Raw genomic sequence first — 13,320 nt, forward strand, 5'->3', positions numbered from 1 at the left:
GTTAGATTTTAAAAGTTTTTATTCAGCAAGCTCAATATGAAAAGTGGAGCAAACACGTTTGACAGCAGTATTTTCCTCTCTCTTTTTAAAGGAATCTATTTTGTATGTTTGGAACTCCTGCTTTTTGGAAATAAGGAGTCTAACGTCATTAACGAATGAAAAGTTTTGACGCTTTTTAAGCTTAAGAGTACATTCGGGGCCAGTCAAAAGATGTTGTTGCGTGACGTTAAAGGGAACAAAAATAAATCTAAATACCTAAAGCGCCGTATTACCGCTAAAGAGTGGAGTACGGAATGTGGCCACTGAAAGTATATAAACAACATTTACCTGTTGCTGCTGTGCGCCATCGTGTGTTCTGTGATGCAACTGCAACAGGCCTTCTCAGTCGTGATGATCTGTGATAAACAGTCAATGGAAATCATTTGCACAGCACGGATGAGTGCAAAGGTAGTTGTCAAAGCTGTTGGAGGCAGCTGGAAATATCGGGAAAATCTACCCCCTCCCCCCGGTTTGTAAAACCACCGGTGTTTACCCCCAAATTCTTGCACCATAATAAACCCATGGCGTTTTAAGCTTCTTCTAGCAGTGGAATTCATAGAATGTCCCCGCCGTTTTGTTGTTTTGCAATGGCATTTGCTAAGCCTTCTAAAAATACCGAGTAAATAAAGCCCCCTAAAGGATTTATAGTTTTTCATTCCCACTCAAATAAAATGTGTTTTGCAACCCGAGGTTGTGGTTAAATCACAACCAGTATTTGCGTTGCGCAATACTGTCAGTGGAATAAGTTTTCTCTTTTTTCTCTCATTATACAAACGCATTAAACAAGATGCTCCACTTTCAACTTCAAAAACATGACTCATAGTTTAACCGCTCACGAAATCTTCTAAGCACATGCCAAATGTTATGTGCTTACTGATTAGGGCGTAATGTGTGGCGCATTCAGCTTGCCAGTACTTATTGTGTTTGACCAACAAGGGGCGCGATTGTCACGCTTACTGCTCATCACTGCTCTTAAAACTGAAGTGTACTCTGAGGAGACTTCAGAAGGTCGACCATCATTCCACACACTGGGAAACCTATTAAGTGTAAACCGAGTTCAAGTTATTTATAGCCTGCACTGATCACATGCTACACTCTGTATGCTTGCAGTCCGCCAAAACACGTGTCTACACTTTCTCCATAACCTGTGAATCATCCGTAAGAGTGGGCCTGCTGCTGTTTGACTGAGGTGGTGTTGAAATAATAACATGCTCAGGATTAAAAGTGTCCCCTACACAATAATACACAAAAAGAAAAAAATGGTTCCTACAGAATTTTGCAAAGCTTGCTCCTGCAGCCAGTTGTTAGTATTGTTGTGTACTGCTGTGTTTTAAACACATATAGTGCTGTGCAACAGTTTTGAGCCAGCCCTCATTTCTTTCTTTTCTTTTTTTTAACCAGATTATCTTCTGTCTTCTCAAAACCTTTCAAAATGTTTATATGCCCCCCTCCCCTCCCCTCCATGGCATGGTGTGTACTGTGCCCTTAAAAAATTGAGGAAGCTGGGCAAGTGGAGAACAAAAGAAGTGTGTTACGTTCCCCTAAAAGGGTCCAGGCGATTAGGGAAAGTAACAAAAAGTGTCCGGGTCGCAAGAAGGAGACAGAGAGGCAAAATGGTTAAATTAAAGAGTTTTATTAAAGTTTCTATTAATAACTCAACTAAAAGAGACAGACAAGCCGCTATCACCATTTAAAGAAACAAAACAAAACGTCAGTCGGTAAACTGAAAAGTAAGTCAGAAAAGGGTTAGTAACCAAACACACTCCTCCCCACCAAGCAGGAGCAAACAATCACAAAATACAGCTCACTAGCTGCAAAAACTCAAATGGCACTCTGGCCCAGAGCTCACCTTTCTCTGGGCTTAAATACCTTCAATTGGTGATGAGAGTCAGCTGTACAACATAAAAAGGTGGCACCCAAGACAAGAGAGATGGTAGGACACGCCCACACAGGCAACTTCAGGAGGAGGCCCTGCTAGGGCCGTAACAAATTGTCAAGCATAACAAAAGAGAAAAAGAAAAAACTTACATCACACCAACCAAACTGATAAACAGCAGCTTAAAGTCATATCCTCAATAAATAGGAAAAAAAAATCCAGCAAAAGCCTGACATAGGAGCTGAGAGATGCATCTGGAGCTTCAGTTGATTCACCTACCAAAGCCTCATCAGAAATGGTCTGAGTGGAAAGGTGGCTTTTTGGAGTCCTTAAGGAAGGAAAAGAGGGAGAAAAGGCTGAGGTATGCCAAATACACACAAACTGATCTAATGGAGTCATGAATGCAAATATAAAATGACTGATTAACATTGTATCACTGTCAACGTATAGAGAAGGTCAGGAGAGATGTGAGTGTCTGCAGTCATCTGTGAAACACAGTGGAGGTGCTGTCATGGTTTAGGGCTGCAGCCAGTCGTGTTGACGATCTTGTCAAAACTGACAGAATCATGAATACAGAAAAGTGCCGACATATTTTGACACAACCTCTGGAAACACCTGATTGACAACAGCTTCATCTTTTGGTATGACAATGATCCCAAACATGCTGTCAATGTAGCATCAGCATACTTGGATAGAAAACACTCAGTGGAACACTATCAGTCATGGATTGGCCTCCCTGGAGCTTCACATTACTGAAGCAGTGTGGGACCATGTTGACAGAGGACAGAACAAAAAGCAGCCCACATCTAAAGAAGGGCTTTGAATGTCTTTGAGAAATATTCCTGAAGACTACCTAAAGATATAAGAAGTTTGCCTAAGACAAATCAGGCTGTGCTGAATAATAAAGATGGTCATACCAAATATTGACTTTTATGCTGGTTAGAACTGTACAAACTCTTATACACTGTATTCCCACGAATGTTTGCACTTGTCAACAAACCGTTGCACCTCTTTCTCATTTTCCTAGCAGAAGACTTTTGCGCAATACTGCAGAGGAGACTAAATCTTTAACCTTGAGTAAGTCACAGGTCAGATAATTGAATCACTGTCATCTCTTCTGTATTTACACATTTCAAAAAGTGTGTATAATAGTCATGGTATTCTTTCTTGCTGTTAGTCACTTGTTTATGCAACATTGCGAAATTACCAACATGAATCCAGAACCATGTTAATGTCACCACAAGAAACATCACCAGCACAGTGTTTATTAAGTAAATTCAAAGTAAAATCTGCATCATCATAAGTGTATTTTATGTTTGCATGACTGTATTTGTCATAGAGGTCCCATGTGGGTCTTCCTCATCATGTTATATTGAGGAAGTGCAGCAGCCTATCCTGTTGTATTGTTTAAAGAGCTGTATATTTCCTCAGACTGTCTGGTTAAAAAAAAAAAAAATAGCGACTTCACCATTAGAGACACTCTCCTCCAACTGGAAGATCCAAATACAACCCCCCTGTGTCAGAGGATGTAAAAAACAAATCCCAAATAATCTTTTTATAAATGGAGAACTAGTAAAAATCAGTAGAGTATAAGGAGTTAGTGATAAATTCTTAAGGGAGGTGTAAAAAACAGAAACATTTTAGGGATAAGCTATGTCTGGCTGATCTTAGATGCCAAGTTTTTCTTTCTAAATGTAGTGATTGATAAGGCAAGAGCATTATCTCAGTCTTTCTGTGCGGGCTTGTGCTTGTCTGAGCAGAGCATGCTTCAAAATGATTTGGAGCAGCAGAGGTACAACAAGCAGAACTAAGGTTAAAGTGGTGCGAGTGAAAATGACAACTCTGACAGAGAGCGTTAAAGTCATGCTACTAGAAGGCAACTGTTTCTAGAAAACCTATGAGTTCTCTGTCCCTATTCCCTTAATATGGCTCACAAATGTCTTTTTGGTCATGCTCCGTATGTATTTATGAAGTCTTCTCCAGAAATGAGTAATACCTGCAGCAGCTTGCTAAACTAGCTCCATTGTTGCTACACTGTGCTGTTTATCATTGCCTCAGTGTTGGTTTCTTCTATAAATCAGCAAAATGCTAGCACAGAATAGTATTTCTAGTATATGCATACTTGTCAGCAACATTTGTCATCTAGATCCTCAATTACGGCAAAGAATATCTATCCATAAATGTAAATTAAAAAAAAAAAACAAGATTAAAAGAAAAACTCACAAATAAATGCTTTAATAGGCTTATAGACTAAATTTAGTGTAAATTACAGAAATAAAAGAGTATCTTGTTATGCCAAGTGCCAAGGATTATTGCCTTAGCCTTCATTCTTTTGTATTTAAGCCGCTTAACCTGCAGGGTTTAACTGTTAACCAGTGCAATGTGCATTTGCATAAAACTGTGTCAGACTCTGCTAGGGAGAGATCTCTGCAGCACTTTGCTGTGTCAAGTGTTAAGTTTTGAAATCACATTTTAAAGCTACATGGGGAAATCAGCTCTCTTATTTTCAGCAAACGCGACCTTAGGGCTTTTTCTTCAAGACCCAATAGTGTCTCAATTTAAGCGGGAGGAGGTTTCTCATGTCAAGACTTTTAATAATTTCAGGAAAAACAAACCCAAAATGCATTTTTTGCTATTCTCTTTAGGTTTCTGCTTTGAAGAACTGAATTACAACTGCAGGCGATGCTTTGAAACAGGTTTCTCTGGACAATCACGGACGTCTCTGTCAGTGGTTTCTGATAAGAGCTTCTTTTGTCTTAACAACAAGTTCCAATTGTTCAAAACAAGATATGTGCATTATGCAGATAGGGACTTGTTTTTAAAGACACACTGTTGTTTAATTTCATAGATCTTTTTCCAAGTCTGTGAGCACCACAGATGAAATCTCATTAATCTGTAGTGTGACGGGAATGAAGTAGAAGTGTGGTATCTCTCAAACAGCCAACTGTTAAACTATTTGAATGATGATTAATTTACCATGGGTGTGAAGCACATAATAAGGATTAAAAACAGAGTTTCCTGGGTGAGGAATGTGAGGGTCAGATGATTTCCCATTGTGATCACTGTGTGGTTAATGATAATCAAAACATGAGGAAGTAGGACAGACGAGTAATTAAAGTAAACTGTGAAGAGTAACACCTTATATTTAATTTCCCATTATGTGTAAAACACGTCCATGTCTTTGTGAGGAAGCTTAGAGTCCTTACAAACTCCACATAGGCCAGCAGGCCAGTAGATTCCAACCCACCGCTAACAGCACTAAGGTTAACACGAGATTCTTAATTGAACATAGGTGTGAATATAAGTGTGAATGGTCGTCTGGCTGTCTGTGTCAGCCCTGTGATAGACAGGCGATCTGACCAGGATGCACCCTGGCTTTTGCTCAGTTACATCAGGAATATGCTCCAACTTTACCTTGACCACAAATTGAATAACCAGTTAAGGAAATGGATTTTGATACATTTGGAAGTTTTCTAGGAAAATAAGTCATACTGTTGTGTCATTTGATAGATTTTATGTTTTGCCTCGGTAGTAGCACTTCCTGCCTCGATTTTCTGTTTATCCTATTGTGCATGCTTGAATTCCTCCAAGCCAAATATGAACATTAAAGATGTAAGTCACAGAGACGAACTGTGCACAGCGTTTATGCGCTTTTCAGTCTTCTGGCATTTTAAAAAAGCCCTCCACAAGCTGACCTTTCCTGAGCATACCTCTCTGTTCCTCGCTCCTGTTTTTCCTCTGACTCACAGCCTATTGTAGTTTTCCTACTGAGCAGTGCTGTTTGCTGGCTGTCCTTGCTTCCCCTCCCCTCACCCTTCACGGCCACCCACACGTCTCCTCAGCCATCCTCCTCGCAGAACAATACAGAGAAGAGGTAACGACTGTAATTGCCACAGTGATAAATTACAAAGGCTGACAAAGTGTGTAACCAGCAGGAGCTGGAGAAAAAAGAAAAATAGATATTTAGATATATTGATAGATGCTTTGATCACATGTATAAGCCATATGCTACAAAACTAGGACAGCAGTTCACTATTTGTCCCATGATTGAGTCCACTTCGGCTCATAACTCTGTCTCCTTTTAATACACATCCTCATCCACAGTCTACGATGCCAAATGCTTACTATGTACATTGGTACATATGGAACCAACACAGGGGGTATCTGCCACATATACACATATTTGAACCCAAGCTAATCACCATGGTTACAGGCCTTTTGGCTTGTGCTGATTGGCCTAGATTACTGCGATGACCCGTGATTGACTCTCCCCTGTGGGTTTCCATTGGCTGTTTGCCCCAGGATGATGATGTCATCTTGTTTGGCAAGTTGCATTGAGACATGCACTACTGGGCATGGAGGGAGAACGCAAAATTAGATCAAAGCTGGAGGTGACAGCTGCAAAATGTTCAGACTAGTGTCCTAAGAGGAGATGTGTCAGACCCAAAGGTGTGTGATTCTCACAGAGCTGGTGTATGATAGCTTTTCACTTGGATCAGCCTTCCTGGTAGATCAGCGGGGTGGCTCAGGAGTATAGAACTGCCCAGCCATCTGAAATAATGTCAGCTATAATCAGTTGAAGGCATTTAAATTAACTGAGAAAAACAAGAGCTAGTGAGATAGTAGTGAGAGAAAATTACATTTAGATGGACTGAATTTCCAGTTTATTCAAAAGGTGTCCTTATCCTGTCTTGGTTGAGCTATTTCTCTAGTCTTAAAGTCTGTTAGAATATATTCCTGTCACATCATACTGACAATAAACTAGCATATAAATATTCATCAATTATAAAACAATTTTGAACATCTTGCATTCTTCAGGCCATCTGGTCTTATATGATTGCTGTATTTTTGAAACAAACATGCATTTGTTATGCTCAGCTGTCTGTTCTGCAGCTTCTCTGGTATTTTAGTAGATCTAAGTGCACATTAACTGTTCTCATTTCTGTCATTTCTGTGTTTGTAATCAACGGTATTTGTTTTAAAGCTCTGAAACGCCAAAGACATTTTGTTTGCCTTTCAGTCATAAGTTCTATAAGTCCCACTGGCGCTTATTGTGCCACCACAGATTGTGAAGTGAGGAAGATTTTAAGAGTCACATATCAAAGGGACTCTTTGGACTCAAACCTGCTCAGATCGCCAACCTTTCCAGTTATTTCTCTAGTATGTCTAGTGTTATCTAATGCTATCTAAAGCTACACGCTTATATAATTCAGCTGATCTAAAACCCATTGAAAGAAAAATCGGGAAATGCTGTTGTGTTTCTTTCTAGTTGTATTGATTTCGTTCTTTAAAGAGATGATAAGCTTACAGTTAACCCGATTGATTCTGTAAATAGAATAATAAACTCAGGGTTTTGAACATAACTGCTTTCTAGAGATACTTCAGAAATGAATCATATGACTTAAAACTTTGTTTTAAAATAATCATACAGGCTAAAATGTAGCGGCTCCAATTAAAATCTGACCTGCTTCCCTTTGCTGCGCGTCTTCCTCTGCTCTCTCTCCCCCTCTTTCCCGTCTCTTTACTGCTAAACTGTCAAATGTCAACAGCAAAAAAACAACAACCCACAAATAAAAAAAAAATCATACAAAATCTATACTCAGCTGTGTCAGAATGAAAACAAATGCGATTTAAGTGAATTTTAAGGTTATTGGTGCCAGATGGGCTGTTCTGAATATTTCAGAAACTGTGGATCTACTGGGATTTTCCAACACCACCACCTCTTAGACTACAATTTTTATAATGGGCTCACCAAAATTAGTCAACAGAAGACTGGAAAAAAATCTCGAGTCTTGATTTTGATTATATTGAGATGGTAGGGTCACATTTTGATATAAGCAGCATGAAAACATGGATCCATCCTGCAACACTGCATGCTGCTGCTGGTGGTAGTGTGATGATGTTGGGGATATTTTTCTGGGCCCCTTTGGGCACCTTCGTATCAATTAAGCAACATTTGAACATCAAAGCCTTCTTGAGTATTATTGCTGATTGTCCATTACCTCGTGACCATAGTGTAGCCAGCGTACTAGCAAGGTGTACTTAACAAAGTGGCCAGCAAATATATAATCTGCTTGTTTTAAGCATCACTTTTTTCACTGTTATGCGTAAACATTTTTAAATGGTATTTAGAACATTTATTGCCCATTCAGTCCATTTAGATTCTCCATTCACTGAAAACAATAACAAATAATAGTGTTTTGTTTTTTGTATTTATTTATTGATTGATTTGTGTATTCAGAGCAGTGTTTGGAACAGAATCGGGTTGTGAATAGACTTCTTTTATAGAAGATGGTGCTTTTTTTGTGCTTATTCGATTTTAAACAAAGAGTCAAAGTACTAAATGTTTTTAAGATCAGAAATGAAGTTCTCCTGTCGTACATGTAGACTCTTTGCTCTCGATGATATGGCCTAGAGATGCTGCTTTTCATAATCACTTCCATGCTCCACACTATCCAATTCACCTCATTTAAAATGTAATCATCACTACTTTTGTCCAGTGATCCAATGTCCCTGCTCTACAGGTCAGTCTGTATCTATTGCCCATTCTTTCTATTCATCGCGAGCCGTCACTCTGCCTTTCAGGCATCTGACATCTCTCCACTTCATCTGGCTTGTCCCGGTCATCTCATCCAGAGTCTCTGTCAGCCATCTGCTTACTCTGCACCACCGTCTAGACTCCAAAGACCCAGTCATCATCTCCTGCTCTTTGGAACAGCACTGTGTGATTTTAAATACATAAACATTGTATGGTCAAATATTTGCAAAAAGGTTTGCTCTTTTGTTTCAAAAGATGTCTCTGGTATATACTGTACATGTGCAACCATTTTCACAGACAGAATTTTATAAGATTTTACATCTATGCTATTATTCCATATTAATATATTCACAGTGATAATAATATGATGATGCTTAGCAGGCATAATGTTTACAGCATTTACTAACTTATTTTGTAGTTGGCGTGCTGACATATGTCGTAGGCAAATCAGAACTCTGATAGCAGTTCCGTTTATGAATGGCCATAAAAACTTATAAGAAGTGTTTGCATGAAAAATGAATAGACTAGATCTAGATAAACTTATTATATTGCAATAAAACTGAAGCCTGTCCTCCCATAGATGCAATAACCCACACCTTCTTCAGACATGCAGATGACAGAAACACACAGTCTGGGGCTGGTCTGGACAAAGTTTACAGGAGGATGAGGTGGTATGAGAAATGAGGGTTTACTCAGGTATTGTTTCAAATTAGCCCAACTGCCAGGTGTATTTATGGGGCTATGGATGGTCTTACTCACCAAGCATGTGTGCAAAACTAGCAATGTTGATTGCACTGCTGAGTCTTCCTTGGTTAAATAAAATCACTATATTTGCATGCTCACGTCTACTGCTTATTCCTCCTGAAGTTGTTTTTATATGTAATTATCTGGGAAATAATATGTAGCAGTTTGCAAGCAAAAAATTGTAGTCTAACACACGTAACAAAAGGTACTGACAAATCCAGCAGGAAGCAGTGATATCATCACTTCCTCGTGATAACTCTGGACTGGTGGCTCTGGGAAAGAATTGCAAATGTCTGCACATGAGTGGGAAACTGATTCGTTTTTCTTTACACTGCTGGAGGGACCCTGATACAGAGCTTCACCACACTGAAAAATGAAATACCTTTATTGAATCTGTGAGAAAACTGCGAATCCTGATATTCCTGTGATAATTCTACAGTGCAGTTTTCTTTGTTTTGTTTCTGCAGATACTGATTCATCTTTGTGTTTTAGGTAAATTGCTGCAACAACTGAGAATTATTAGAGGCAATTGCTTACCTCTGGGATCTCCTACAGCCAAGACATAAGTCTCAGTTTTGGCACCTTTTTTTATATCTACGCAGAAATGTGCATACAAATATAATGCAAGCGACAGACTTATGTTTTATCACGAAGCTTCGGTTTGTCTGTTTATTAGTATAAAGCCTCACGAGGAGAAGCAAAGCAAAGAGGAGAGTGCTAACTGCTAAAAAGAAAGAAGAAGTGGGGATGTCTATGTATTGTAGAGTTATGGTGTGTGTGTGAGCAGGTGTGTTTAACAGGAGGTCAACAAACAATGACAACCCCCCCCCAAATCCAACATACTTTGTTAAATTTTCTTATAGGGTGAAGACACCACACACTCAAGTTTATAACTCAAGCAGGTAAATCAGGGAACACACAGTCATGAAACTAATTTTCTCCAACCTGCATGATAAGCAGTATCTTTGTATTGGGGTATGAATAAGGAAATGGCTACACACTGCAGACAAGCAAACCACACACACTCACATGCACATAAAACAGAGGACCACATCTCTGTCCCTCTGCAATTAAAGTGTTAGTCATACTGCGCCAAAGGCTATTTCCAGTCCTCTTCCAGACCATTTTCCTCCGGCATCTCCACAGCATGTTGTTACCTCTTCCATATTTCTTTTTTTTTCTCCTCACTCTGTTTTTCTTGGTGACATGGTTGTGAGTCAAAGACTGCTGATGCGGATTATTATTGATGTTTGCCACTATAGGCCAATCTGAACTCCCAGCAGTTGAGGAAGTCGTAAATGTATCTGACTGTATTTTCAAGGACAGACAAAATTGCTCTTTTTCATTCCAAATGCTGCGCACACAAATTTTCACTGAGAGGCAAAAAACAAACAAAAAAAAATCCACTTTGACATTTCTCTTTGCTTGACATGAGCGCGCAGCAGGCTCAGTAAAACTGTCCTTAAAAATCACTTGAATATATAGCCATCTCACACACCTCACTGTCCTGTCACTCAGTCATAACACAGAGAGGATCTCTAAATAGAGCCCCCCCCCATTTCTTGTCAGTCTTCCCTCCCACACCCCTCAGCTTGCCATAGATCTACTGTTTCTGAGCATGCCAGAATACAGCTGAATGACAGTTCTGCGCAACGTGCCACGTCTGCCGCTGACAAATTTGGCAGCATCTCATTCTCTATCATCTGCTCACACCATCTTCCTCTCAGGCTAAATTCCATGTTTCTCAGCTGGTTTTCCATCCCAAGACCTTTTCTTCCTCGTACGCTGTCATAGTTGTCAGATTGTTGCTTTTTCTTTTTTCTTGTGAGGGTCTATGTTTCCCTTGGTCAAAGTTGCAAACGCGAATGGGTTTTTGTTACATAAACCTACCTTGTGACAAAAAAAAAGCACACACGCAAACAACAGCAGCTGGAGGAAAGACATGACACTCACAGCCCAGTCGATTCTTTTTCCAGCACACACTATGTGACACACTATGAAAGCGGCACAGTGGAAATTTTCTCTGCCCCTCTTTAAATGTGCTTTTCTGAAAATGCCCGGCGGGATGTATTGACACAGTGGACATGCCGAGATTGAGACGGTAGCATGAAGTCACTGTCAGATAATTAAAATCTGCAGGGTGCTGAAGACATTTACAATAAATAAAAACAATGATATCATCAGGGCATATAGACTGACATCACTGGCATATTTACATCTTTTACTGCAGTGTGACCAAAGCAACTGGGGAATCTGTGAGGGTGAATGGTTGGAATTACACGTCAGCTCAGTAAGGAGAAGGTGGACGGATTTTTGTTTTGGTTTTTTGGGGGGGTTTTCTAGCAGAAGCAATGCTGGACTGAGTGAACAAAGACCCTGCAGGATGAGCTCATCATTAAAAGCAGTGAGCTCATGTCTTAAAGTGGTAGTCCTAAATAATAATATTTAATAGTATAATAGTGAGCCATACTTTAGATTTTTGGAAACGTTGCATATTGATTTACACTAACAGTCGAAAGTTTGGACACATCAAAATTATGACTGAACACATATGGAATTAAGTAGTAAACAAATATAGTGTGAAATAACTCAAAACATGTTTTGTATTTTAAATTCTTCACCCTTTACTTTGATTACTGCTTTGCAAACTCTTGGCATTCTCTCGATGAGCTTCATGAGGTCGTCACCTGAAATGGTTTTCTAACAGTCTTGCAGGAGTTCCCAGTGATGCTGAGCACTGACCATAAAGGCCTGATTCGTGCAGTCTCCTCTGAACAATTAATGTAGAGATGTGTCTGCTACTGGAACTCTGTGCAGCATTTATCTGGGCTGTAATCTGAGGTGCTGTTAACCTGTGATTTCTGAAGCTGGTGACTCTGATGTATTTATCCTCAGCAGCGCTTGATGGTTTTTGCAACTGCACTTGGGGACACATTGAAAGTTTTAGCAATTTTTCTGAACTGACTGACCTTCAGTTCTTGAAGTAATGATAAACTGTTGTTTTTTTTACTACTTAAGGAAACTACACTGAGATTACAAGCATTTCGGAATAAACTGATGTGTAGCGAACAGAATATTAAATGATAAATATGAAAAACTGTGGAACAAGAACATAAAATTAACCCCTTTCCTTCAACATAGCTTTCCATTGTCTCTATTTACATAAAACAGGCTGACCTGAAAATTCACTGTCAATGAATGCACATTAAAAAATATATATATATATATATATTAATAAAGATTAAAGCTCTGGGAGGATCTGGAGTTTACAAGGTCAAATGGGTTTATTGCAAAAGCTCAGACCATACACATTCTCTGCTGAGATAATAAGTTCTATGTTGACTCAGGAGCCAAATTCTCACAGTTCTAGTCTTTGTGTTATTTCTTCACACCCTTCTGTATGTGAAACATGAGGAAAAAAAATATAATAACATGGGTCCCGGGTTTTATGGTGAAATAAGATGCTATAACTTGTCCAAGGTAGCTATTAGAGCAAGTGCTGAATGTGTTCAGTCCAAACACTACCTGCATTCCAGAGGCATCAGTAGGCAAAATGGACCCTGTGGCCTGTTTTACATAAAGGTTTCTAATTCTGTTTGAGAAGTGAAAAGGTGTCACGATGAAGGGCTCCATTAGTCTGTGGGGCTCACAGTCAAACAGCTCGTCTGGAACTAGAGGCTCTCGTCCAATGTGCTATTGTAGATAAAGGAGGGGTTAGATGAGTGTGAATAGATGACTCACAGTGTGTAGGAGCAGGAAAAATAGATTACAGTTCTCTGGACCCTTAAGCTTTTTATTTTATCTCATAAAAGTGAAAGAAAGGCACAAAATAAAAATTAAAAAACACTTCTGCTTGACATTGTCAATGCCAATCTATCTATCTATCTATCTATCTATCTATCTATCTATCTATCTATCTATCTATCTATCTATCTATCTATCTATCTATCTATCTATCTATCTATCTATCTATCTATCTATCTATCTATCTCTTGTTGCTACTATGTGGGTGTATTAAGTGTCAGTCAGCAGAGATTTTACAATGTTCTGATATGAAGGGCAGGCATCAGGGAACAACTCATTATGTGACTGGCATAAAACAAGATGGGGTTTATAAAATTAC

The sequence above is a fragment of the Perissodus microlepis genome, chromosome 14, assembly GCF_051167445.1.
Source record: "Perissodus microlepis isolate ML-2025 ecotype Zambia chromosome 14, ASM5116744v1, whole genome shotgun sequence".
NCBI lineage: Eukaryota > Metazoa > Chordata > Actinopteri > Cichliformes > Cichlidae > Perissodus > Perissodus microlepis.